The sequence below is a fragment of the Suricata suricatta genome, chromosome 8 (genome assembly GCF_006229205.1).
Source record: "Suricata suricatta isolate VVHF042 chromosome 8, meerkat_22Aug2017_6uvM2_HiC, whole genome shotgun sequence".
Lineage (NCBI taxonomy): Eukaryota > Metazoa > Chordata > Mammalia > Carnivora > Herpestidae > Suricata > Suricata suricatta.
The window spans coordinates 74,982,229-75,002,395 of NC_043707.1; positions in this window are offsets into that span (position 1 = coordinate 74,982,229).

Genomic DNA, 20,167 nt, shown 5'->3' on the forward strand with positions numbered 1-20,167 from the left:
ATAACACCTCTTTGTCAGCCTGATCTTTATAAACTAACATATAAAGGCGGGAATACTATGATTCCTGAATGACTGTCTCAGAGATAGAAGCATGAATAACTAAACCATGTCAGCTGCCAGGGACACAAAGTACCTGAGCCTGTGTAGGCTGCTATAATGAAAACACTTCAGACTGGGTGGTTTAAACAACAAACAGCATTTCCCATGGTTCGAGAGGCTGGGAAGTCTAAAACCAAGACAGCAGCCAATTGGGTGTCTGCTGAATGCATGCATCCTGGTTGTTAGATAGTCATCTTTTTGCTGTACCCTCACAAGGCAGAAAAGGTAAAGGAGCTCTCTAGGGTCTTGTTTTATAAGAGCACTAGCCTCATTCAACCCTCCCAAAGGCCCCATCTCCAAATGCCATCACAATATATGAATTGGGGGAGACAAATATTCAATCTGGAGCATATTAATTTCTTTCATAATTTCACTCTTAAAGAGGGCATATCTAATAAGAAATCTAAAATCAGAAAAGTATACTGAGCCATATTCAGAAAGTTTTCTTATCACCTCTTAACCTAGCTCAAAATTAGGACAAAGGCTGTTTCCTCCTCTTGCATTTCAGTGGGGGTTGGCTTCATTTCCTCAGAGGGAAAACATCTTAATATCCCCTAGCTATATTAAGGGCTTTTGCTATTTTAATTTTATTTGTCTAACAGAATGATATCTAAAATTATGGGAGACAGATCAAATTATGGCAATTTATCACCTAGTTATAGAAAATTTAAAAGAAAATAATCCTATCTAGCCAAACTACAAGGCAAGATAAATGATGTCCCAGTACTAGAATATTTCACTAGGTTTTATGTTCTTGCAACTTAGGAAAAATGAACTTGAGATAATCAATGGCTTGTTAGTAGAGATCACAACACCTGTTATATCCTATTCTTTCTTTAAGCATATTCCCTGGTGGCTATGAGGGGGAAAATGGGGCCAGTTAATCTGACTAGTTCTGAGTACTCATAAGGATAGGTCAAAGGTTGAGTCCTAAACAGACCAGTTAACTTCAAACGAAGAAGACATCTGTTCCTCAGTCACATATTATGCCTCCAATAATCCTGGCCAGCTGTCTCAAAAACATTTCAATCACAATAGGGATCAGTTGAGACTGTATAGATAGTTCATTGGTTCTGTGCAAACTTATCACCACTATAGGTAAAAAAGATCAAAAGAACACTCTACTGATGATCTGTTAGCAATTTTAATGTGCAAAAAATCCTCATTTATTTTAAAGCATTGAAATTGGTTTTGTTTACACATTGCCCCCCAAAAGTATCTATTCAATGAATGAAAATGAGCTACAATATTTAACACTGTGTGTGGGACAAGCAGTATGCCGGTGTTTTGTATTTTCCAGCTGTCATAATGACAAAGCCTTCCTCTTTGTCTTACGGCATTTGTTTTCAGTTGCATTCAACATTTGGATCAAATTGGCATTTGAAAAACCTAGGAAATGTTTATTTATTCCTTTTGCCAAGGAAAAAGGCAGGTCATTCACTCTGTGACAGATGGACAACAAAAGAATCAGAGTTCAGTGACTCACCCAGAGAGACAGTCTATAAGCAAAAGCCTGACCCGGGTCTCTAAAACACAAAATTTTTATTGTGCCTCAAACTCATTGTAAACCATTCATATTTAAGCACATTTTGAAGTTGGGAAATTAAATTATCCCTGAAGTCTCATTGTTTTAAGAGAGATTCTGAAGACCTGACAACTAATCATAGTTAGAAGAGAAAGACATTATAAACCTAGAGTTATTGCTAATACATCTAGTCCTTGTTGTCTTCCATAGTGTTATCTGTGATTGTCTTTTCAAAATATTGAACAAATGATACCAGACAAATCACAAAGGATTTAAAATTTGTATTCCTTTCTTATCAGAAGTCTGAAGCTAAGTAAACCAAAGTTGAGTTCAAATCTCTTCCCCTAAAAGGACCACAAAGACAGGCAAAACTCCTAACTTCATTCTAAAGTTAATTAGAAACTGTGTGTGTGTGTGTGTGTGTGTGTGTGTGTGTGTGTGTGTGTGTGTGTGTGAGAGAGAGAGAGAGAGAGAGAGACAGACAGACAGACAGAGACACAGAGAGAGACACAGAGAGAGACAGAGAAAGGGAGGGAGAGAAAGAGAAAGTAAGTACTATAGCCCTGTGCTGGAGAAACTTCTAAAAATTTGTTGACTCTCTTAGAAACAAGGAGAAAATTAATCTAGATTATGAAGGCTACCTAGTAAATCAATTAACAATTTAAAAAAATAAACATTATTTTAAACGAGCATACCCAGTATCAGGAGCATACCTAAATATTAGTATTGTTGTATCTGATTTCTTGTTCTCTTTAAATTTAAAACCAATCCCCTTGATCATTTTGTGTAATGTGATGAGATTCTTCTTATCTGCTACCAGAATATTTTTAAGCACCAGAAATTTATTAGACTGTTTTACAATTTTGGTCCATAGATCATTTAACTCATATTTGGGTGGTTTGTTAAATGCAACCATTTTCAAATAAATCTGGCTAAGTGCTTATATGGCCTTAACTGCACTAGGTAATTCTAATGGCTGTTAGCACTACCTGCTTTTTATGGCTTTCTGGGCAAGAAGACAAAGAAGGGCATTCAAAATTTAAATGGCAAGACATTAAAAAAAAAGCATTTCCTCATGTTCATGAAATACCATCTTTTGACATAAATGTTTCGGTCAGGCTGTGGAACAGGTTAAGAGGGTGTCTGGAGAAAGGAGAAATATAATGTTAGCTCAATATTTGGTTACTTTTTGTAGTAATATGACTGTATTTCCTCATAAATACCAGATCTTCGAGGAGGGCAACTAAAATTTCAGTCTCAACAAAAAGAACAATTATTTATATATAAATCACTAACAATTTTAGAATAAAAATTTAAACTTTTAAGCTAAAGATATTCGTGTATTTATTAATTTATTAAACAAACATTTATTTGGCATTGAGGTTTAAAAAGATTAGTCCTATTCCAGGAAGGCAACGGATGAGAGAAAAGGCTGATTCCGTCTCCTTGTGTTAAGAGACACCTGAGATTAATCCTCATTCTAAAGCCCAAATACTCTCTTATGCATGGAATTCATTCTACTCTTTCACTAACCCAGTGGGGACCCCCCTTTCCACATAGACACCCGTCAGTCTATTTACTACTTTTGATGGAAGTTTTTACCCTTCTGACTGGCCCTGGGGTTCCTTTAATCTAAACATTGTAAGACATGGGGGTCATGTGATGAAATTTAGCCCTGATTCCATATATCCCATATGGACAATCTTGTAATGAAGGGTGGTGGCATGGCTCTCCAATTCATTTTTGTTTCCAGTGAGGGCGGGCACCACTGTACCTCCTTCATCATTGTGCTCCAGAACTTAGAATACTGTAGGTGCTAAATGAATATTTGTTAAAGAAATAAATGAACTCTTAAAACTAATGAAATGATAAGACACACTTATGTCAAGATCAAATAGTTTATCTGATTTTATATGGATTGTTATCCTGGTCGTCCTCTTCCAATCTTGCCTTTCTCTTTTCCCAAAGCACTTGTTTGAGGTTGTTTAGAACCCTTCTCATGATTTGACTTATGTAACTGCTATTTATGAGACTATTTTCCTGATTAGGCTGTGATTTCTTGAGGGCAAAGAATGCAGCCTCCTTTCTCTATTTATACAGCTGGTACCTAGGAGAATGCTTCTCATGGGGTAATGCTCAATAAATATTAGAAGGAATTGTTCTGACTGGTGTGTAGGTGTATATTACAGTTGACCGAATTGAGGCCCCTAATTATAAGGAACACAAGAATACCTAGGCATAATGCTAGCCAGTTTCCACATATTATTTCATTAAACATCAAAACAACTCTCTTAAGTAGGTCTCATTAAACTTAGTGCAGCTTTGGAAACTCAAGATTCAGAGAGGTAAAGCAATTTGACTCAAGTTGAGTAAACAGTGGCAGAATGAGAATTCAAATACAAGTCTTTCCATCTCTACTGTCAATGCCTCTTCTATTATATTATGCTTTGTGCTTTCTCTGAATTTTCCCTCCAGATGCTTAGGATAGAACTAAACCATATTTCATTTTTTAAATATATAGACTATATCCTAGGTACTCAATTTAGTATTTCCAAAATTTCTTGCATAAAGTTTTATCAAGAGCTAAATTTATCATTTAATCAATTTTTTGATGTCATTAGTAATGATACTACATTCCTTAGCAAGTTGAGCTTTTTGTTTTTTGTTTTGTTTTATTTGTTTGTTTGTTTGTTTGTTTGTTTAGAGTTTTTTGTCTGATTGACTCAATGAGGAACTTTTTCCTTATTTATATTTCCCTCTTTTCAATTTCAGGTCATTATCAATCCAGCCTTTCCTTGCTGTTCCTAATAAACTTCTTAGAGTTCACTTCCTAGTCATCTTTTCTAAGGCCACATTTGCTAAGATGGATAATCATTTCTCATGAATAATGCTCTATCCTTTTAAATTTTAAGTTCTTTTGGTTGCCCTCCATCCTACCTCTGTGGTTTCAGTGATGTTCTTTTAAGAGAATAATATGGTGATCAGACATGTACCTACCATACTATTCTAAACATAGTTTCATTTCCATTATGACCTGCCAAAATGACTTGGTTGATTTAGAATCCATGCTGTGACTATAGTCATCTTCTCTTTCTTAAATGTTTCTAACCAGACTTTGTCACTCTATTTTTACCAAGATATTTTATAGTGAGAATTTTAATATATTAAAACACTTGCACAATCATTTTCCCCTGTCATTTTCTTAAGCCAGAGTCTATATTGTACTTTAGTTTTGCTTCTGGCCTCTATGATTGTTTTCTATCCCTGTACTCATTACTGTTATGTGGGATCATGACAGTCATTTGGAATCCCATAAACCGATTATACAAAACATGATTATGTTTGCTCTGCTCCTCAGTATTTTCTAATTCTTAGCTAAAAGTCTGTATTATAAACAGATTTAGATGTTCTGAAAAAACTCCTTACCTAAGGTCATTTCTACACTACTAAAAAGATATTTATGCAAACACTTGAGTACTCATCTAATTTCCATGAATATTTTGTAATTTTTTAATCCATTTTCTTTGTTTAAGTTTCATATGCTCTTTTACATTTAATTAATTTTTTTTATTTTTAAGTAATCTTTATGCCCAATGTGGAGCCTGAACTTATAACCTGGAGATCAGTAGTCACATTCTCTACTGACTGAGTCACCCAGGTGCAAGTGTGATATACTTTTCTAAAACACAAAAGAAATTTCTTTGAATTTAATCTTTTGTCCCCTATTGTACCTTTGCCTTTAAATTTACTACAGTCTCAGTTATTTTTTCACATACCTGTGAAAAAATTAGACACCTGCAGTGTCCAATATAGTTGCATGTGGTTCTACAATTTAAATGGATTAAAATTAAATAAAATTAAATTCTTTAATTGCACTGACCACAAGTCAAATGTTCCACATGTGCTTACTGTCTTATGTTGGACAGTGCGGGCTATAGAGGAAACCCACCAACACAGAAAGTTCTAGTAGGCAGTACTGCCCTAAGGAATACATAAATACCAAAAAGGACTATCTCTGTCTCTGAATTTCTCTCTCTTAGTACCCTGCTATTACACAGCAATCAATAAATGTTTATTCAATTTACTTGTTCTAGAATAATTAATATTTAGAGTTAGTAAGGTTGGATACTTTAGATATCACTCAGTGTAATCCTACCACTTTAGAGATGATGGTGTTCAACTCAGAGGTGTTAATTTATTTCCTCAAAGTAAACCCAAAACATGGACATTGGTCTCCTAATTTCAAATTCACACTGCTCCTTCTACTAATTCACTCTGAATTCTTGATGAATTCATGAACTATATGAACCTCATGCTCATATCAAAAATCACAGGCCCACTCACCCGAAAAATATGATAGCAGATTTGAGACATAGAATAAAGTAAAATCACAAACATCTCTGAGATGCAGCCATATTTGACATTATATTAAAATTTTTTGAATGTATGGACATGTGCATTATTGTTACTGTTCATTGAGAGGTATATATTTGCAGATGGAGGGGGGGGACACATGTATTTATTCATTCAGCAACCATTTACTGAGCATCTGCTATGTGATTGGCAATGAATATATAATTATCAGCAGAGCATGTGGCTAGGCCAAAACTAGCAGTTACCAGACTGTGGAAACAGCGGACTTCTAACTAGAAATTGCAAAGAAGACTGTAAATACTGCAACAGAAGCCAATACAGAATTATGTAAAAAGAATTCTAAAGCTCATCCATGGAGAATGTCAGAAAAAGCTTATTGGAAGGATCCTATATTCATCCATTTCTTCAACCAGTAATGAATTAACACCGAGTAATTGTATCGATATGTTAAGGAAACACAAAGATGAGGAAGCCAAGACCCTAGCTGCTTGAATCCTCAATCCAGCCTAAGAGCCCGCCTTGCAGAATATGCACAGTGTCAGAAAGAGCAAAGATCCCTAAGGGGTCTAACCCTTATGATAAAACCCACTGTGACCATCATTTATCTCTCACTGACCTGGGCTATCCATCTCCATAACCATACAGTGAGAGGGGTGGATGAAAATAGGTAAGTCAAAGATGCCACTGAGTCACTGCTAATCTTTAGAAACAAAATGGTACTTCTTTTTTTTACGTTTTTGGTTTTATTTATTCTGGGGGGAGGGGGCATCTAGGGGAGGGGCAGAGAGAGAGGAAGAGAGACAGAATCCCAAGCAGGCTCTGCACTGTTAGCACTGAGCCTGATGTGAGGCTCAAACTCAGGAAACATGACATCAAGCCCTGAGCCAAAACCAAGAGTCGGTTGCTTAACCTACTGAGCCACCCAGGCACCCCACAAAGTGGGACCTGTGATGCAATGGGCAGCACTATTGTTTTAAAAGTTCTTTATTTTATTCTCAGCAGCAATAATGTATATGAATACTAACAGGATCTTGTGATACCTGTAAAACAAGGAATTTGGAACATAAGTGATAAGCATTATGTGATTATTACATTAAATTATTATTCAGTGTAGCAATATTTTATGCTTTTTAAAAATGCAGCAGTAACCCATTTAAAGATTTTATAGCAAGGTGATAAGGACAGTGTTCTAAGTTGACTCTGGTATCACTAAATTATGCATTACCAAATGTTTGGTAATTGTCAATTACTTAAATCCTAGACTGGGTCTTTCCACTAGTTTTCAAGGTGACTTCTTTTTGTTTCTGTTTTAATACCTATAAATCAAGGTAGGAGATTCTGAAATGATATTTGCTGCCTACTTTTTTGAAAGGTTTTTTGATGATTGGTGGGTTAATATCTATAAGCATACTGCAATAATTGCATATGAAAGAGGAAAAGACTTCAGAAGATTTAGGCTTTCCTAGGGAGTTTTTTTCCTGGAAGTGTGTGTGTGTGTGTGTGTGTGTGTGTGTGTGTGTGCGCGCGCATGCATGCATTTTTCAAATTCAAGAATATATTAGCACCCTTCAGCCCTCTGGTAAGATGTTGTCCTCAATGAGTTATCAAAAGTATTCACTAAAAATTATACTATTTGTTACTTCCTTCAGAATTCTAGTGAGTAATGCATTTAAACTAATGCTCTGTCAAATTTAATAGTTGTAATTGCCTAATTATCTGCTCTAGTGTGATGGTGAAGCCTTTTAACATCTCACTTCCCCCAAAGGAGAATGCATTGCAGTTTCTAGAATACTACCTTCCTCTTCTTTGGGGAATACTCAAGCAAATAATTCATTTTGCTCTCAGCTAAATAAACCTTATCCTCTTCCTCAATAGCTGGTTTTTTGCTTGTTGTTTTTTGTTTTTCATTGTACGTCTTTGCCTCTTTTCTTAGGTCTCAGGTATACAAAATGTTTCTAAGTGGATTAGTATTCATATTCATAAAATGTACTTCCTTTGATGTTCATTGGCATTGTCAATAACTTTTATGGTATTTCTTCCTAGAGGGCCATTTTCATCTTTACCTTCTTCAGCATTACATGTCCAGAATCATGTCTTTCATTTTCTTAATAATTAACACTCTTCTTATCAACTTCTAAAGATTTATATTACTTCACACAATACAATTAATTACCAGACATGACCAGATGACCTTTGCACTAAGATAAATCAATTTTTAAGTGAGTTTATTTTTATTTGCTTGTTTCAACTTTTCCACAATTTTTAGCTCAGTGAACTTAGTTTCTAATTGTAACATGCGAAGTACATTTTCATGATGTTAATTTTCACCTCTGACCTTAAAACTGGGACTCTGAACTTGATCTTTTAATACATAATCCATTTGGGGATCCAAGGTAGTATGTGCAACAATAAGACAAAGATGTGATTGACACACAAAGATGCCACCATGCACAGAGGATGCAGAGTGTCTCTTTAAATAAAGGATGTGGAAAATTACAGAGACATGTCCATAAAGCTAGGAGTAGCAAAGGGTGTGTCCAGATAGGTATAGAGCTCCCCAGGTATTCCAAAGCTCTACACAGTAAAGTAGAAACTTCTAACAGCAGGTCTTCCCTATCATCAAGCAAAAGCCGGTCACTAGTGCAAAAGTCCAAAACGCCTGAGTGTTAGCTGCTCAAGAAGGTGATGCCAAGGTCAGTGGCTGGGCGAGTTCACTTAGGCCCAAACTCAGACTGATTTAAAGTCTTCTGCAGTCATTTAACCTCAATTTTATATTTTTAGAGGGTCAATTCAGTATGTAAATTCTTTTACTTGTTAAGCAGATATTAACATCAACTCAAGTCACCCAATTTGGACAGTATTTGATCATTTAAACAAATACAGGCATACCTAAGAGATATTGTAGGTTTGGTTCCAACCATTGCAATAAAGCAAACATGGCAATAAAGCTAGTCAAATGAATTTCTTGGTTTCCCACTTCATATAAAAATTAGGTTTATACTATAGTCTATTAAGTGTGTAGTAGCATGACGCCTACAGAAACAATGTAAGTGCCTTAAGTAAAAAATAGTTTATTGCTAAAAAATGCCAACCATCACCTGAGCTTTCAGCACATGGTAAATCTTTTACTTGTGGAGGGTCTTGCCTTTGATGTTGATGGCTGCTGGTTGACCATGGTGGTGGTTGCCAAAGGTAGGGATGGCTGTGGCAACTTTTTAAAATAAGGCATCAATTGACTCCTCCTGTCCCAAACAATTTCTCTGTAGCATGTGATGCTGTTTGATAGCATTTTGCACACAGTAGCACTTCTCTCACAATTAGAGTCAATCCTCTCAAACCCTGATACTGCTTTATCAATGAAATTTATGTAATATAAATCCTTTGTTACCTTTGTTATAAATCTTTGTTTCAACAATCTTTACAGTGCCTACACCACAAGTCAATTTCATCTCAAGAAACCACTTTTTTTGCTCATCCATAAGAAGCAACTCCTCATCCATGAAAATGTGATTATGAGATTGCAGCCATTCAGTCACATGTTCAGGCTCCACTTCTGATTCTATTTCTCTTGCTCTTTCCACAACATCTGCAGTTACTGCCTCCACTGAAGTCTGGAACCCTCAAAATCATCCATGAGGGTTGGAGTCAACTTCTTCCAAAATCCTGTTAATGTTGACATTTTGACTTCTTCCCATGAATCATAAGTGTTCTTAATGGCATCGAGAACAGCGAATCTTTTCCAGAAAGTTTTCAATTTACTTTACCCAGATCCATCAAAGGCATCACTGTCGATGGCAGCTATAACCTCAGGAGATCTGTATCTTAAATAATAAGACTTTGAAAGTCAAAAATACTCCTTGGTCGCAGAAAGTATATTATGACAGCAGGCATGAAAACAGCACTAATATCTTTGTTCATATCCATCAGAGCTGCTGAGTGCCCAGTTGCATTGTCAATGAGCAGTAATATTTTGAAAGAAGTCTTTTTTTTTTTGAGCAGTAGGTTTCAACAGTAGGCTTAAAATATTGAGTAAACCATGTTGTAAACAAATGTGCTGTCAGCTAGGCATTATTTTCCATTTCTAGCACACAGAGTAGATTTAGCATACTTTTCAGAATGGCCAATGAAAAGGGACTCCAACTTGAATTTTTAAAATTATTTTATTTATTTTTGAGAGAGTGCGAGCAGGGGAAGGGCACAGAGAGAGGGGGACAGAGGATCAGAAGAGGGCTCTGCACTGACAGTAGTGAGCCCAATGTAGGCCTTGAACTCACAAATCTTGAGATCATGACCTAAGTCAAAGTCTAACACTCAAACAGCTGAGCCACCCAGGCACCCAAAGTGACACCAACTTAAAGTTATCAGCTGCATTCACTCATAACAATAGTCAATTAGCTCTTTGCAATTATAAAGCCAGGCATTGATTTCTCTCCAGCTATGAAAGTCCTAGATGACATCATATTCCAATATAAGGCTATTTTGTTTACACTGAAAATCTGTTGTTTAGTGTAGCCATCTGCATTAATCAGCATAACTAGAACTAAATAGTTGCTGCAGCTTCTACATTTAAATAAATGTAAGAATTCAATATCTTTCTGTTCTATCAATCTCATTTATTAAAGAAAAAACAATATAAGATGAAAAAAATATCATCAAACTGGCATTAAGAACCAGCACAGAATTTAGAAAACATTACCCCAAAGATCAAGCAAATTATTTCAATAGGTAACATTTTCAGCACAGTACTGCCTGGTCTCCACATACACCAATTCTTAAAAGACACTAATACACTTAGAATATAGCACACTTTAACTGATGTTCTATATTTATGTCTTTCAGGTAATTCTCAATACCCTTTTGTTTTTATTTATGCAGGACAGGGGCAGAGACGGGGCGGGGGGGGGTAGGGGGGAGAGAAGCACTACCAGGCTCCATGCTGTTACTGAAGAGCCCAACATGGAGCTCAAAATCATGAACCATAAGATCATGACGTGAGTAGAAATCAAGAATTGGAGGCTTAACCACCCAGGCATGCCTCAATACTCTTTAAATATTTTCCAGAAATTTTTGAACAACCCCAGAGATTTTATTTTCACTTAAAATGATCAGAATAAATTCAGCTTTTGTGAAAATATACAAAATGTGAATAAAGAAACACATATACTCTGACGTTTTTGCATTTTGTGGTAATTACATAATCATCATGGGGAAAAAAAGCAGATGAAAATCTGTAGAGAAAGTGTCTCCTTAGGGCTATAGGATTCCTACAGATTAAAGGTATCACAATGAACTCAGCACCAAAAACTACCGAGAATACAGAGCAATAAACCACCTCAAATATAAAACAGCAACAGATTTAGATTCCTCCAAGGACATCAGATATTGGAATTGTAAAATACAGACAAAGAAACACAGGATGTGACTGTAAAGATCAAGGAAAAAGAAACTATATAAATAAGAAAATTTGGGGAATAAGATATATAATCAAAGTTGTAAAATAAAGCCTAGTTTTAAAAAGAGGAGACACCCACCAGGTGAAGAATATTGCAAAATACATAATTGACGAAGACTTCATATATGGAACAGAAAATTTAACCAAGAGATCACGATAAGCAAGTGACTATAGGAAAATATAAGGGTTAATTGGCATTTGAAAAACTACTCAACTGCTCAAGAAATAAGAGAAACAAAATTCAAATAATAATAAAAATAGGGGCGCATGGGTGACTCAGCCAGTTAAGCGATCAGCTTTGGCTCAGGTCATGATCTCACGTTTTGTGGATTCGAGCCCCACATCAGGCTCTGTGCTGACAGCTGGCTCAGAGCCTGAAGCCTGCTTCAGATTCTGTATTTCCTTCTCTCTCTGACCCTCCCCCGCTTGCACTCTGTCTGTTTCTCTCAAAAATAAATAAACATTAAAAAAATTTTTTAAAAAACAAGGGCTGATCAGAATGAGGAAATTTGAACTTTCTGCTGCTGTGTTTGCTGCTATTGGGCTGTTCACTGATGCAGTCATTTTGGAAAACAACTTGGTGGTAGTTAAATTAAACATGCCTGTATATTAAAACCTATTAAGTTAATTCCTGTGAATGTGCTCCAAAGATACACACACATAGGTGCACAAGCAGACATAAACATGAATGAGCATAATAAATGCTTATTTGGAGGGAAGGGTGGGAGTAATACTTTGTGCTTCAGGAGATTTTGCTCTTTCACTCTTATCTTCCTTATTTCCTTCCTTTTCCCCTTTCCCCCTCTCTACCTTCCTTACCTCCCCTTCCTTCCTCTTCTCTGGCCCCTCTCTTCTATTCTCCCTCCCTTTACTCTTAAGTTGTCTGCTCTATATCTTGTGCACAACTAAGCCATGCTGTTTGATTAGTTGTTTAACTTTTAGTATCAGAGTACTTGTTTTATCTGCCTCCCTTCCTCAGTAGATTGTAAGCTTCTGGAAGAGATTGTATGACACCAACTTTGCACAGACATTGCCTAGGCATAGTGTCCGGTGCCCAGTGGGGTGCCAGTGTGTAAATGTACAATGTACAGATGCACAGTAGTTCTTTATGTAATACAAAATTGTTTTAATAATGTGGCATGTTTATGCACGTGATTAAAAATATTAGAAAGTAACAGAGAGCTTCATTTATGAAAGGTTTTACTTTCAAATACATGTTTCTTTGACTCTAACGCCAGTTAAGGGCAACTACAAGGTCCCCTTAACTTCAGACTATGATTGAATAGTATCAACACTTGATTTCATGAAGCATTAATGTTGAACTTTTTAAATATAAAAAGCCATATCTGTAAACCATTATAAGAACTTTGGTCTCTTTTACACAATTTCCTTTATGTTTCAGAAATAGGAATCACTTAGCCAGGTGATCAACCTAATAAAGAGAGAGCTTTTTCTTCTTTCCCACTGACAGCCCAAGCAAAGCAATAGCCAAACTTCAGAATATAAGCTATTTAAATTGGAATATCTTTGGTTCAAAAGTGTCCCCAATAAGTAGAATGAAAATCATTTCAAAATTTGTTGTGTGCTTTGACAATATCTAGTTTCAGGCAAAACAAATATGGAAGACTTCTAAAATCTGTAAGCCTGAATTAAAAAAAGAGCTGGCATGAAGCCTATAAAATAAATTGTGGTACTCATAAGAAAGGCAATATATGAAACCTCCTTAGATTCTGAAATAATAAGGATATCTAAACACCTAGGTGGCTCAGTCAGTTAAGCATCTGTCTCTTGCTTTCAGCTCAGGTCACGATCTCATGTGTTTGAGTCCCAAGTCCAACTCTGTCCTCATGATGGGGAACCTGTTTGGGATTTTCTCTCTCTGCCCCTCCCCCTCTTAGACATGCACATACTTGCTCTCTCTCTCTCTCTCTCTCTCTCTCTCTCTCTCTCTCTCTCCCTCCCTCTCTCAAAATACACAAACTTCAAAATAAAATAGAATGCAGCATTTTCTTACAATGGTTTTCAGTTCTGTCTCATGGAAAACATATATAAGATTTTGTTAGTACATTTAGTAAACACATACTTCCAATAAGAGTAAGCTTTAAAACATTTCAAAAATAGAACTCAGTATTTTCTCCCTTTCCAGAAGTTAACATTAGTATGACTGCTTCATCTTTCTTTTTTTTCTACATGGTATAGGTAACTAGGATAACCCATGATGTGGTCTTCAACTATTAGTCTAAAGGAGAGAGACAGAGAAGGGTAGGGGAGAGCGAGCGAGCGAGAGAGAGAGAGAGAGAGAGAGAGAAAGGATAATCTAATCACAAATTTGGGATATGGACCCCAACAGGACTGAATCCAGAACTTAAGTCCATGATGTACTGGTTGTATAACCTTGAACTTCATTTTCCTTATGTGTAACAGAGAACATAATACCTACCTAGGTAATAATTATATAATAAGGATTAATTGAGAAAAACCATGTAAATTAGCACAAATGCTTGGCACTTAGGTAGCTATTGATAAATATCACTACCATATAACTTTGTCATTCCTACCAAATAAGGAGTAAATTGAGAGTATGGAGCCTCAATTGTTTATATTTTGTAGTCTCAATGTACTAGTAATACAGCCCCTTAACATATAGTCAGTATTTAATAAAAGTTTGGTGAATAACTACTTTTAAATTGACACTCTCATAAATTTTATCTTGTAGCAAGTTATTTAAATATGATTCAACATTAAGTTATATTCTAAGTGGGAGAAAAAAGATATCTGAAACTTTGCATTTGGATATCTGATACACTGTCATACAATCGTTTACAGTTTTCGAGCCTGTGAGAAAACTTGTCACAGTGGAAGGAGCAAGAGTCTTCAGAATTATATTCTAATTGCTGAAGGAACTTAAGTTCTTCAAAGTCTCTGGACCTAAGTTTTCTCATCTTTGACTGCTGTGTATTCCCCAGGTGTGAGATTGATTAAATGGGACAAAACCTATAAAGTAGATAATCTAGTACTTGGCACAAAGTATTTGCTCAACATATGTCATTATATCTCCCCATACTCCCACCATCTCTCAGTCTATCTTATCATTTAGAAAACAACCCATCTTTACAACATATAAAAGCTGTCTGTAATAGGGAAACTCAACCAGTGTACAGTAAGTTAGACAGAAAGAAGTCTTAATTGAGTTGAATGAATCTTTCTGGAAGTAATCAGAAAATGAAGGGATATAATTCAATGACTCTCATATTTACATTTCATTCCATAGTGATCCAGATTAGTATATCCAGCTGTCTGTTTGCCAGCTCTATTTGGAAAACTCACTGGCACATCAAGTACAAAAAATCCATGTCCTAAAATCCTCAAAACCTGGCCTTTCCCCAGTGCATTCTATTTTAGGGAATAGGAAGATATGCAATCCAAAAGTGTAAAGTAATATTTTACAACCACCACTAACCCCTGCTTCTCCAGTTACTCCCTCCACCACCAGTATCTTATAACCCATTGAGCTTTCCCTCTAAATAGCTCTTGAATATGTCTACTTCTCTTCATCTCCATCACCTTTAACTTTGCCCAAGCTTTTATAACTACACACCGAGAAAAATACAATAGCCTCTTATCTAATCTACTTATATTCACTCTTATCCTTTTCCACTTTATTCCCCAAAATTGTAGTGATCTCAAAAACAACTAACAACAACCAAAGTCCACTGCATGACATCTTTGTTTAAAACACTGAAGCTGCACCCACTGACATGATCCACAAACGCTCGCGTTGCCTATCTAGGCCAGGCTTAACTCCCCAGCAACATCTTCTACCCCTCACTGGCATCCTCCCTCACCCTGCTCTATACACTCAAGTTTCCAAAGGTACCATGCACTTTCTTGCCTCCAGGACTTGGCACATCTATTCCTTCTACCTGCAAGACTCTTCTTACTTCTCCCACATCTACCCTCCACCTGATTAAATCCTACTCAGTCTTCAGAGTTTTTGCTTCAACCGTACATTCCCCAGAAAAGCCTCTTCTGACTTGCCAGAGTAGATCTGTTCGCTGCTGTTTTTCCAAGTCCTTCTACTTTTCTTTTGTAGCCTTATCACAGTCTCTACTTACATTTTTGTGTGTATTTGATTAATTTTCCTTTTCCATTTTAGACCCTAAGCTTTTTAAGACTTTTTGGCCCACTGCTGCATTCTCATTAGGCTCACCACTACAGGCATATCACAGGTACTCAATAGCTACACAATAAGTTAATGGACAGATGAATATAAACTAAGCTAAGGTCATCACTACTCTTAATTCATTCATTCCTGAGCCCATCCTTCCCAGCCCAACAAACATGGGTGATTTTTGTTTGCTTGACTTTTGTTACTCAGAGAAGAAAAAACAAGAGCAGAACATTGAAGAACTGAAGCATATGGAAGACAGTGGGTATCTTCTGCTGAAGTCGATCTACAGGTGGTTATAACTATAGCTTTCAGGGAAAACAAAGGGTAAGGCAAGGAGTGTGTTTTGGCCTTTAATAGTAGATTTTCTCTGTTTTTCTATTTTATTTTTGGTACTAAAGATTGGACTGAGAAATAGGCTGGGACTCAAAGCACAAATAGATAGCCAAGACTCTGTCTTCTACTAGAAAGGAAAAACAAAAAAACAAAAACAAAAACAAAACAAAGACAAGAATCTGTTTCCTATTATTCAGAAGTCAAGGAAGCTCCATACGAGCTTTTCTTATAAATTGTGGAGATTTAAGGTCAGCTATAAAGAGCTAAGAAGCCAGTCTGGCTGTTTAGAATTGAAATGGCAATGATGAAATATATTTCATCTCAGGAGTCAGTTCTGAACGATTAAGAGCAGCTTTGTAGAGATCTATGTTGCTGAGAATTCTGACACAACATCTGAGTCAAAGAGCCAAGAGTGCTATGATCAATTAGTGATGTGAGTCAGGCTTTGGATGGGTAGTGGTGGAATGCAAGTTAGGTATTAGCATTTACTCTTCAGAAACCAGAAAGTTGATAGGAAGATGATATGGGGGACTGAATTAGCATTCCATTCATTCCCATTACAGGATTAAGAAATTCATTTGGAGCTCAGTATCCATTCCCTACCCAGGCCAAACATGCTGTCCATCATTCCTGATTAATAATTTGGAAATTGGCCGGAGAACTGTAGATATAGAAATGCTAAGTGGTTTCACCACCCAAGATATTTATGAAAACTCATGACAGAGTTGGAAAAAATTTTATTCCAGTGCCTTATCTTAATCAATATGGTCTCATTTTAAATTCATAACCTGTGATGTAAAAATACCTGAACGTGTTTAATGAGATCAATTAAATATTTAGCTTGACATTGTCAACAGGAAATGGAACACTTGCATGGAAATAAGCACTGCTACCTTTACTATTCTAAGTAATACACTGTTCTGCAGTTCAATTTTCTGGTCACACTTATGCCACAGTAAATGTCTCTGGAGATAATATCAAGTCTGGCTACCCTTAGGGGAAGATGAAGAGTGAGTATGCCTAGTTTGCATTATTTACTTTTTTTTTTTAATTGTGAAATCCAAGCTCAGAGTTCCTTATCAGTGTTTGTTGAAATATACATTAAGGGGTTTACTGAAATATATCTACTTCTACCCTCAGTTGTCACTGTGACATTAAGTATGTAATGACTGTCTATAGATTCTCTGTGTCAACCCAGAAAGCACATACATATTGTCTATAAACACATTTTCTCCCATCTGCTGCTGTTGTCTTACCTCTGCTTTAAAATACGTAAGTTGATCAGAGTTGTGTGGGTGGAGTAATATCTGCAGTGCCAAATCACCTACAATCTGTAATATATCACCTGTGTCTCTGGGGGTCCAACTCACTAATTACTTCTCTAGAAATATATAAGAGGTCACCTGCCTGCTACCTTTCATCATTACTTACCCACCAACAAGACTGCTAAAATGGTTATAAAGATATGAAGAGACAATGAGTGTGGGGCATTTATAAAACCTGGAAACCAACTTCATTGGTAAGAGCCCCAATCAAACTCCAGGTATATATAGTAAATGAGGCAGGGAGCAATCTGAAAAACAAGATAGTGGGAAAAAAGAGACCAACAGGGAGAAGAAGGAGGTTTGCACCACTCCTTAAAAGTGGATTGAAATATAAAAATATAAAATATAAAATAAAACTATATATACCTACTAGGGCGCCTGGGTGGCTCAGTCGGTTAAGCATCCAACTCTTGCTTTCAGCTCAGGTCATGATCTCAGGGTTCCTGAGATGGAGGCCTGTGTCAGGCTTTGCACTGACAAAGTGGAGCTGGCTTGGGATTATCTCACCTTCTCCTCACTCATACTTTTTCCTCTCTCTCTCTCTCAAAATAAATAAACGTGTGTGTGTGTGTGTGTGTGTGTGTGTGTGTATTAGATCTTTGTATGTATATACTAAATTTATATAGACCTCCTTATAATTATTTGTAAATTTTGCAGCAAACTCTTAGCTCTCTGCTGCGTTTAAAATGATGGTATAAACACCCATGATTTATATAAACCAAGATCCTAAAATCCTTTCATATAATATGGTAAGTGCTGTTTTCTGCTTTGAGTTGGGTTGGGGGATAGAATTAAAGATGTCCATCCCTGGTTTTCAGTATCCAGAGTATTCAGACACTGAAAAACACCAGCGTGGAGCAGTCTTGTTGCCCATTCACGCTTTTGATCCATCTGTAACTATTCTAGCATCTCTCTCCCCACCCCTGGACAAAGTTCATTACAGAGCGTGGAAATGACTCCTAAACAACTGGTTCAAATGTGACCTTTCTTCGCTTTCCAGGTTTATGTGGAAGGTAATGGGGGGGGGGGGAGGGGATGGTGATAATATCATTGCTCTATTTAGGGGATATGGAGGAATTCAGATTTATGCCATATTGAAGAATAAAGATATGAAAGGTAAAAAAGGGAACATCCCTTTTCATGCTTATGAAGTTAATTTGCTCCTGAAAAAAAAAAGTTAGGCCTATTCTACCTTAAAGTTAGAAAACCAAGGCACACAGATAAAAAAATTTTCTTTGTTATCTCAGTAAGTATAAAATGCATATTAAAAAATAATCTCCAGAACTCAGAGTTAGTTTTATAGTCCTGTGGTAGTACATTTTCTCTCTGGTTCTCATATGTAAAAACTGACAAATATCTAGTTGATATATATTCGGGTGTAATCATGATTTCATGTATTTTCAAAAAGGATAATAACATGTCTAACCATTCTTTCTACAGATGAAGGAATTAGCCAAGATTTTTTGCCATTATTTCTAGGAGTGTATATGATATCACCCCGCTTATGATAACTGCTTTAAGATCTTTTAGATCAGATATGTTGTGCATTAACCTTGGACTGCCCTTTTGGCATGCTGAGTTTTCTATATTTCTCATTAACTCATGATCATCAAGATGATACCATTAATTAAGTACCCATTAGGTTCTAGGAGACATGGAAGGCCACAGCCTTCTGGTAGCTTAAAATTATCCTGAAACAAAACTAGAGAACATGGAGGATCTGGATAAACTTTTCAGACAATTTAATCAATATTTAGATTCAAGATTAGCAAAGGGCCAGCTCAATCTCAAGAGACCATAAACTGGCAAATACATGGTTATTATTCCTTCAGATGTTTATTGGTTTGCATCCAATGGTTTAATTTTTCTTCCAAAATAATTTTCTAGTCTAGATAAACAAGGTCTTATATGAAAGAAAAAACTATTGTGAAAAGAAAAAGAGAAGGTACTTTTAAGATACTCTGAAACTGAAGGGCAAGTTCATGTAATGTTGATAAGTTCAAAGATCTGGTTAAATACAGCATAGATAATCTTCATTTTTAGCATGCTTTACAGTTCTGGCAAAGAATTGTAATAAGAAGTTAATCTTTAGAAATAAGCATAGTATTTGTATCTCTAAAACATAGATAGGTTTTATAAATAGATTTAGATGAATTGATCAGATTCATATGACTAAATAATTGAACCTACATATTCTTAGTCTGTGGTCTCTTATACAACATCAGAGAATATTTTTATTTTTCCTGTCTCACATAAATTTAGACAGTAATGCTATCTATTTGTCCGAATATAAAGTCATGACTTGATGATATGCAATTGAAATGGTTTTATTCTTGAACTTATAATCAATGATGCAAGACTATCATTATTTATATCACACCCCAAATTTGACAGGGAGTGACTATATTCAGTATTATTTTGATGGTAAGTTTTCGGTGAGAGAACAAAACCTGAATTTTCTTTGAAAACAAGCTAACATGAACTTAGAGGAAAAGAAAATCTTAATTTTTTAAGCACCAGGAGTTAAGAGTACTTTGCAAAGTTTTAGGTGGTTTTTGTGAAGCAAATTTCCTGTCCTATGCTTTCCTTGCTGAAAACTGACAGAGAAGCCACAAATGGAAAGAAGGTACTCCACTAGTCCACAGTAGTTTCCCTTGTACAAATTAATATGAAGTGAACACGGAAATGGCCCTCAGTTGGCCTTCCTTTGGAGGTGCCCCTGTGAGTCTGCGCAGCCTCCCTGTATGGGTAAGTGGGTGACAAGCTTAGGGGCAGGGCAGGCATAGGAAATCCGTGATCAAGAACAAGAGTCCCCCACTCTGATTTCCCACATAAGGAAGTCTTTTCACATGTTTCTCTTTGTTTAGCTTTGGTTTTGTTTTTTGTTT